Below are 6817 nucleotides of genomic sequence, written 5' to 3'. Positions count from 1 at the left end.
TGCTACTCTTCTCATTAGTTTTCCCAAAATTATCTATAGCCTGAACCTAGTGAAGAAATACTCAAACTTACTAAAACTTCCGATTTCAAAGCAGATTAGTTCCAAACCCAAATTAAACAGAAATCAGCTGTCACAGTTCAAATATTTCACAGTAGTTATCCAACTATTTAATTCCTTTCCTGTCTCCCCGTATTCCCTCCTCACCTCTTCTTATACCTTAACTAGAAATTTTCAAGGGAGTAGTTTTCTGAAAGACACTCCTGCCAGCTTTTAGTGTTGCAGAAAAATCAACCCACCTGCCACCAGCTGTGTGACAGTTTATATAGTGTTGCTAGGCCCATAATGGTTGAGAGAATATTCGAATATAGAATATTTTATTTTTGACAAGTTCTTCTCCCAATTAAGGACCACACAACACTCTTCATTCACAGTTAAAATTCCCAGCAGTGGTATCCCTTGTGTAGCTAAGGAGTTTTAAATTTTGAAAAAAGAAAAGTCTAGATTTTCATGGGGATCTGGGAAGGAGTGCAGATCAGCACACAGTTCATTTCTTTACTTTTGTGGGTCAGTTTTTAGGGGCAGCACAGATTTCCAATTTGCTAAATGTTAAGTCACCTTCTTCCATACACTCCCTACCAATGGCAAAACTATCCCATAATACCCAAACTTTCACTTTTGTTAAAGCAGCAGAATCCCAATTATTCTCATAAACACAAGACACAGGACAGACTAAACCACATTTTAACTTTTCACTTGAGGACAGATTGAATTTTAAGTCTTCATGTATGATGAAGCAATTGTATAAAACTACAGGGATAACATAAATAAATTTAAATAGATTCTCATGATCTCCTGGACTGTCACTGATCAGTAAGGACTAATTTTCTTTTGAAATTTAACTCCTCTGACAACCTCAAACTTTATGAAGTAATAGTACTGACCAATAATTCTATTAGCTGACATGTATTCTACTGCCAATAGTATTAAAATTCAAAAAATGTATTGAGTGCTTAGTAGGTATCAAATACTTTATACATATTAATCCATCTATTTTTCCCAAAACTCTTTGAGTTAGATACTAAGATTATCTCCATTTTTAAAGAGGTGAGAATTGAGAAAGTTGACTGTTCTGGATCTGAGTCCAGGCAGTCTAGACCCAGAGCCCACTTGTAATTTGTGCTGTTGCATACTGTTCCAGATCTAAAAAAGTGCCCCACTTAGGTTAATGCTCCTGTCTTAAAATCATTAATAATTTTTGGAAAAGGAGTCTTGCATTTTCATTTTGCACCAGGCTCCACAAATTATGGAGCCAGTCCTACCCAAGCACTTAATCTTTAATCTTTATGCTGCCTTGGCCATATTTCACCACTTGATTCATAGAAACATCATCAAGCCCCACTCTCTCCTTAACCATTTCTGAGTTCTTATTTGTCCCTGCCTTGGCTGAAATCTGGCTCTCACTAGAAGACACCACTCTGTAGCTCTGTTAAGTGACAGCATCTTGTTGGTCTGTTACCCATCATGAACCTCAGGGATTGAAAGGGATATTTTTGTACTCTATGCTTCTCATTGCCACTTTCAGATCACTTCTTTCAGCCTCTTGTAAAATAATTGCTGCTTTCTTGAATACCAAACCATTTGACTAAGTTAGTCCACGACCCACCCTCGTGCTCATCTTAATTGCGATCCCTGTTAGTCTAAGTCTCTTTGTAGGTCTCTAAGAACTTGTTTTTATGAATCTGGGTGCTCCTGTATTGAGTGCGTATATACTTAGGATAGTTATCTCTTCTTGTTGCATTGGTCCTTTTACCATTATGTAATGCCTTTCTTTGTCATTTTTTGGTCTTTGTTGGTTTAAAGTCTGTTTTATCAGAGACTAGGATTGCAACCCCTGCTTTTTTTCCTTTCTATTTGCTTGGGAAATGTTCCTCCATCCCTTTATTTTGACCCCATTTGTGTCTTTGCACATGAGATGCATCTCCTGAATACAGCACACCCATGGGTCTTGACTGTTTATCCAATTTGCCAGTCTGTGTCTTTTAATTGGGTCTTTTAGCCAATTTACATTTAAGGTTAATATTGTTATGTGTGAATTTAACCCTGTCATCATGATGCTAGCTGGTTTATTTTCCACATTAGTTGATGCAATTCTTCATCGTGTCATTGGTCTTTATATTTTGGTGTATTTTTGCAGTGGCTGGGACCAGTTTTCCTTTTCCATATTTAGTGCTTCCTTCAGGAGCTCTTGTAAGGCAGACCTGGTGGTAACAAAATCCCTCAGCATTTGCTTGCCTGTAAAGGATTTTATTTCTCCTTCACTTATGAAGCTTAATTTGGCTGGATGTGAAATTCTGAGTTGAAAATTATTTTCTTTAAGAAAGTTGGGCCGGGCGCGGTGGCTCACGCTTGTAATCCCAGCACTTTGGGAGGCCGAGGCGGGTGGATCATGAGGTCAGGAGATCGAGACCACGATGAAACCCCGTCTCTACTAAAAATACAAAAAATTAGCCGGGCGTGGTGGCGGGCGCCTGTAGTCCCAGCTACTCGGAGAGGCTGAGGCAGGAGAATGGCCTGAACCCGGGAGGCGGAGCTTGCAGTGAGCCGAGATTGCACCACTGCACTCCAGCCTGGGCGACAGAGCGAGACTCCGTCTCAAAAAAAAAAAAAAAAAAAAAAAGAAAGAAATTTGAATATTGGCCCCCACTCTCTTCTGGCTTATAGCGCTTCTGCAGAGATATCTGCTGTTAGTCTGATGGGCTTCCCTTTGTAGGTAACCTGACCTTTCTCTCTGGCTGCCCTTAAATTTCTTTTTCCTTCATTTTAATCTTAGAGAATCTGGTGATTATATGTCTCAGAGTTGTTCTTCTTGAGGAGTATCTTAGTGGTATTCCCTGTATTTCCTGAATTTGAATGTTGGCCTGTCTTGCTAGGTTGGGGAAATTCTCCTGGATAATATCCTGAACTTGGTTCCATTCTCCCCGTCACTTTCAGGTACACCAATCAATCATAGGTTTGGTCTTTTCACATACTCCCATATTTCTTGGAGGCTTTGTTCTTTCCTTTTCATTCTTTTTTTCTTGAATTTTATCTTCACGCCTTATTTCATTAAGTTGATCTTCAATCTCTGATATCCTTTCTTCCTCTTGATCGATTTGGCTATTGATACTTGTGTATGCTTCACGAAGTTCTGCTGCTGTGTTTTTCAGCTCCATCAGGTCATTTATGTTATTCACTAAACTGATTATTCTACCTAGTAGTTCCTGTAACCTTTTATCAAGGTTCTTAGCTTCCTTGCATTGAGTTAGACCATGCTTCTTTACCTAGGAGTTTGTTATTACCCATCTTCTGAAGCCTACCTGTGTCAATTCATCCAACTCATTCTCCATCAAGTGTTGTGTTTTTGCTGGAGAGTAATTGTGATCATTTGGAAGAGAAGAGGCATTCTGATTTTTGGAATTGTCAGCATTTTTGCACTGTTTTTCCCTCATCTTTGTGGATTTATCTACCTTTGATCTTTAAGGCTGATGACCTTTGCATTGGGTTTTTGTGTGGGGGTCCTTTTTGTTGATGTTATTGCTTTCTGTTAGTTTTTCTTCTAGCAGTCAGTCCCCTCTTCTACAGGTCTGTTGCAGTTTGCTGGAGGTCCACTCCAGACCCTGATTGCCTGGGTATCACCAGTGGAGGCTGCAGAACAGCAAAGATTCCTGCCTGCTTCTTCCTCTGGAAGCTTCATCCCCGGGGGGCACTGGCCTGTTGCCAGCCAGAGCTCTCCTGTATGAGGTGTCCGTCGACCCCTGCTGGGAAGTGTCTCCCAGTCAGGAGGCATGGGGGTCATGGACTCACTTGAGGAGGCAGTCTGTCCCTTAGCAGAGCTCGAGCGCTATGCTGGGAGAATCCTCCTTATCAGGATCCACTGCTCTCTTCAGAGCTGGCAAGCAGGAACATTGAAGTCTGTCGAAGTCCACTGAAGCTGTGCCCACAGCCAGCCCTTCCCCAAGATGCTCTGTCCAAGTGAGATGGGAGTTTTATCTATAAGCCCCCGACAGGAGCTGATGCCTTTCTTTCAGGGATGCCCTGCCCAGTGAGGAGGAATCTAGAGAGGCAGTCTAGCCACAGCCACTTTGGTGCTCTATAGAGTTCCGCCCAGTCTGAACTTCCCCTCCTCCTTAGCACTGTCAGGGGAAAAGCGCCTACTCAAGCCTCGGTAATGGTGGACGCCCCTCCCCTGCAACAAGCTCCAGCATCCCAGGTCTACTTTAGACTCCTGTGCTGGCAGAGAGAAATTCAAGCCAGTGGTTCCTGGCTTGCTGGGCTCCGTGGGGGTGGGATCCACTGAGCGAGACCACTTGACTCCCTGGCTTCAGCCGCTTTCTAGGGGAGTGAATGGTTCTATCTTGCTAGGCGCCACTGGGGTATGAAAGAAAACAAACAAACAAAAAAAACTCCTGCAGCTAGCTCGATGTCTGCCCGAATAGCCACCTAGTTTTGTGCTTGAAACCCAGGGCCCTGGTGGTGTACACACCCGAATGAATCTCCTGGTCTGCGGATTGCAAAAACCACAGGAAAAGTGTAGTATGCAGGCCAGATAGCACCGTCCCTCATGGCTTCCCTTGGCTGGGGAAGGGAGGCTCCTGGCTCCTTGCACTTCCCGGGTGACCCAACACCTCACCCTGCTTCTGCTCGCGGCTGCACCCACTGCCTAACCAGTCCCAATGAGATGAACTGGGTGCCTCAGTTGGAAACGCAGAAATCCACCGCCTTCTGCGTTGTTCTCGCTAGGACCTGCAGACAGGAGGTGTTCGTATTCAGCCATCTTTCCAGCTGTCCCCTAAAATCCAGTTTTAAGCAGTATTTTAAAGTGTCAAAGTCATAAAAAGCTAGGAAAGACTGAGGAGCTGTTAACAGACTGGAGGAGACCGAGGAGATGTAATGACCAATTGCAACACCACAGCCTGGATTGGCTCTTGGAACAGAAAAAAAAAAAAAAAAGACATTAATAAAAAAACTAGGATGGTAGAAATAAAATCTGTAGTTTTGTGAATAGAATTGTGCCAATATTAATGTCTTCATTTTGATGAATGTACCGTGGTAGCAGATGACCTTAACATTGTGGGATGCCATATGAAAGGTATATGGGATCTCTCCATGCTATCTTTGCAACATTTCTGTAAGTTTAATATTATTTCAAAATACAGCATTTTAAAAGTTTAAGTTTAGAAACCATTAAATATTTTTTTTGCTTTCTTCTTCTTTTTTTTTGTTTTTTGTTTTTTTTTTTTTTGGGACAAGGTCTCACTGTGTCACTCAGGCTGGAAAGCAGTAACATGATCTCAGCTTACTGCAGCCTCAAATTCCCAGGCTCATGCAATCCTGTACCTCAGCTTCCCAAGTAGCTGGACTACAGACACACACCACCACACTTGCCTAACTTTTTTTTTTTTTTTTTGAGGTGGAATCTCACTGTGTCACCCAGGATGGAGGGCAATGACGTGATCTCAGCTCACAGCAACCTCCACCTCCCAGGTTAAAGCGATTCTCCTGCCACAGCCTCCTGAGTAGCTGGGATTACAGGTGCCTGCCACCATGCCCAGCTAATTTTTGTATTTTTAGTGGAGATCGGGTTTCACCATGTTGTTCAGGCTGGTCTTGAACTCCTGACCTCATGATCCACCTGCCTTAGCCTCCCAAAGTGCTGGGATTACAGGCGTGAGCCACGGCACCCAGCCAGCTAATTTTTCTCTTTTTTGTGGAGATGGGGTCTTGCCGTGTTGCCCAGGCTAGTCCCCAACTCCTGGCCTCAAGAGATCTGCTAAAGTGCTGGGAATACAGGCATGAGCATTGCACCTGGCAGATATTTATTTTTAAATAAATAAGAACACATCAGTAATATAATGGTAAAAATAGCCTAGGCTATAACATTAAGAAGGAGATTAGCTTTAGTTCTTCACTGAATTGATGTGACCTAGACTCTCTTTGGTTTAGGATCAATGGTAACATTCTGTGTAACTATTTGCAGCTGAAGCATTAATGTTTTATATGTTTTATATAGACAGTTATGAACAGACATAAAGCATTCCCACACTAAAAAGTGTGTGTTCAAAAATAACTCCAAAACATATAAATATATGTGTGTGTGTCAACAATAGACTTTACAGAAATCAAATTCTTTTAAAATATATTATTAAAATTATAAAAAATTCTTCTAACAGATATCAAGTTTAATACTTCAAAGCTGATGACTTTCATTTGCATATATAAAGATGTAGCTGACTATTAAATTATCTGATAAGCTTTAATGTTTTTTCATATCATTTTAACTGTAAGGATACTTTCATTGTATTATCATTGTATGACTGTGGAACCTTGTTTTCTATGAACTCTCACATTGTTGTCTTTCCTTGAAGTACGTTTCCAGCAAAACTATTTCCTGTTTATTTCCCTAGCATCATATCCAAGCTCCTTCCTCTCTGGAGTTTTTTATAATTACTGTGACTCTCACTCTTTGTCGAACTTCCATATCCCGTACTTCCCCTCTTCATGGGTGCCTTAGTGGTATTAGACATGAGTACTGTCACCGTGTTGTACCTGTTTTTTCCCAAAGCACCTAGTACAGTGCTGAACTGAAGCACTGACTGAATGAAAAATTGATTGTTTAATTAAACTTAATGCTTGTACAAGGGTAATCCATTTCCTGACTCTGCATGACAACACAGAACTCACTGATTATTAGGGACTGTGCTTCTTGCTGAACATTTATTCCTGAAAAAAAATTAAAGGCTCAAGTTAAAAAAATCATGCCAGATTAATACTCATCCCT

The sequence above is a fragment of the Symphalangus syndactylus genome, chromosome 21 (assembly GCF_028878055.3).
Source record: "Symphalangus syndactylus isolate Jambi chromosome 21, NHGRI_mSymSyn1-v2.1_pri, whole genome shotgun sequence".
Lineage (NCBI taxonomy): Eukaryota > Metazoa > Chordata > Mammalia > Primates > Hylobatidae > Symphalangus > Symphalangus syndactylus.
The sequence above is the reverse complement of the archived record's forward strand: the minus strand, read 5'-3'. Positions refer to the sequence as shown.